This window comes from Pseudophryne corroboree, unplaced genomic scaffold, assembly GCF_028390025.1.
Source record: "Pseudophryne corroboree isolate aPseCor3 unplaced genomic scaffold, aPseCor3.hap2 scaffold_883, whole genome shotgun sequence".
Classification (NCBI taxonomy): domain Eukaryota; kingdom Metazoa; phylum Chordata; class Amphibia; order Anura; family Myobatrachidae; genus Pseudophryne; species Pseudophryne corroboree.
In genome coordinates, this window is record NW_026970462.1 from 90,932 (window position 1) to 92,777 (window position 1,846).

The 1,846-nt window shown below is 34.1% G+C and overlaps 1 non-coding gene across 1 annotated transcript; it reads left to right on the forward strand.

Moving 5' to 3' along the window:
* The first annotated feature begins 1,081 nt into the window (after positions 1-1,081).
* TRNAN-AUU (transfer RNA asparagine (anticodon AUU)) lies at positions 1,082-1,155 on the forward strand. The gene has a single exon. It is a non-coding gene; the product is annotated as a tRNA-Asn (tRNA).
* The last annotated feature ends 691 nt before the right edge of the window (positions 1,156-1,846 follow it).

Consider the following 1,846-nt stretch of genomic DNA (forward strand, 5'->3'; position numbering starts at 1 on the left):
TGTTATCAGATTTTGGTGATCTTTAAGTAGACAAGTCAAAATTTCAAACCGCCTCTTATGGTGTAGGGTACCTGGCCTTCTCTGATGTAATCAGAGTTAGATTTGATTCATTGATTTTATAAAAACAGCTAGGAAGCACAATTTAGCAGTGGTTTGCAGAGAAAAAAAATATGCTGGCAGAAAAATCCAATTGAGTGATTAAACAGCTCTTCATTTTCTGGCTTTATTTTTATGCTAACAAATTTGTTCTCTGAAAAGTGTCCACAAAGCCAAGTCTCTGATTAACACCTTTGTAAGGATGGTTTTTCACCTATTACTAAATTATACTTGCTTCATTGGAAAGGCAGCAAGATGCATCCTCATTTCAATGTCTACTGAAATAATACAGGTTGACACCAGGAAACATTAACGCCACTGCATCCTTGCTGCTTTCTCATGTGGAAGTCTGTTTAATGTGAAAACAAGGTGATATCTAATTAGCACACAGGTAAGGAATTCCGAAAATCTTTATTTAAGGGTGAAGATGTTTCTCACAAAATTGTTGCCCCAATGCATCATTGAAATTCAAGCTGGAAAGATGATTTTAATATATCACTTGTACATTTTGTATTGCTCTTCTGGTGACAATGTAGTTTTTTTTTCAATTACCATTTTAATAACAGGGTAAAGAAAATTAAGTGGATTTTTGAAAGAAAACTATACTGTCAATATACTATTAAAACAAATTAAAATGGTAAAAGTTATTGTACTTTAAGTAAAAATAAAAGAGCAAAAATATCAATCCCAGTTTTGATTACTTAAATTAACAAAAAAAATGCATATAGCAAAGGATAGTTTCAATCTGCCTACCTCTGGGTTATGGGTCCAGCATGCTTCCATTGCAGTACTCTGCTGCACATGTAAGTGCAAGAGATCCTGAAGCACTCACTCATCATGGGAAAGTACCAATGTGTTTATTCGTTGGTTGATGGAAGAAACATCTTACAAAAACTCTCCAGATTATTGATTTTTTAATGTTTTTCTAGGAAACGTTCTAGATTTATGCTTATTAGCCTTTGTCAGTATGCACTTTTTGCAAAGTGTCTCTGTGGCGCAATCGGTTAGTGTGTTCGGCTATTAACCGAAAGGTTGGTGGTTCAATCCCACCCAGGGATGTAATTAAACTTGTGATCAGATTTTGGTGATATTTAAGTAGACAAGTCAAAATTTCAAACCCCCTCTTATGGTGTAGGGTACATGGCCTTCTCTGATGTAATCAGAGTTAGATTTGATTCAGTTATTTTATAAAAAAACAGCTAGGAAGCACAATTTAGCAGTGGGTTGCAGAGAAAAAAAAATATGCTGGCAGAAAAATCCAATCGAGTGATTAAACAGCTCTTCATTTTCTGGCTTTATTTTTATGCTAACAAATTTGTTCTCTGAAAAGTGTCCACAAAGCCAAGTCTCTGATTAACACCTTTGTAAGGATGGTTTTTCACCTATTACTAAATTAAACTTGCTTCATTGGAAAGGCAGCAAGATGCATCCTCATTTCAATGTCTACTGAAATAATACAAGTTGACACCAGGAAACATTAACGCCACTGCTTCCTTGCTGCTTTCTCATGTGGAAGTCTGTTTAATGTGAAAACAAGGTGATATCTAATTAGCACACAGGTAAGGAATTAAGAAAATCTTTATTTAAGGGTGAAGATGTTTCTCACAAATTTGTTGACCCAATGCATCATTGAAATTCAAGCTGGAAAGATGATTTTAATATATCACTTGTACATTTTATATTGCTCTTCTGATGACAATGTAGTTTGTTTTTGTCAATTACCATTTTAATAATAGGGTAAAGAAAATGA